The sequence below is a fragment of the Penaeus monodon genome, chromosome 25, assembly GCF_015228065.2.
Source record: "Penaeus monodon isolate SGIC_2016 chromosome 25, NSTDA_Pmon_1, whole genome shotgun sequence".
Classification (NCBI taxonomy): Eukaryota; Metazoa; Arthropoda; class Malacostraca; order Decapoda; family Penaeidae; genus Penaeus; species Penaeus monodon.
In genome coordinates, this window is record NC_051410.1 from 8254560 (window position 1) to 8254808 (window position 249).

Here is a 249-nt window from a genome sequence, read left to right on the forward strand (position 1 = left end):
GTGGAAGAGGGGCAGTGACAGATCGTAATCTAATTACATTATTATTCAAAATTTCCTTCCCGTTATATAAATATATATCTTTATTCTGTATTACAATATCGCTGTGGATCTATATCACGTTACAGGCTTCTAAAAGTCATAAAATATACAATTAAACGACAGATCGCAGAGCAGATTTCAACGATATATTATACAAGATTACATGACCATCAATAAAAAATAGATAATCACAAATATTAATAAACGGAT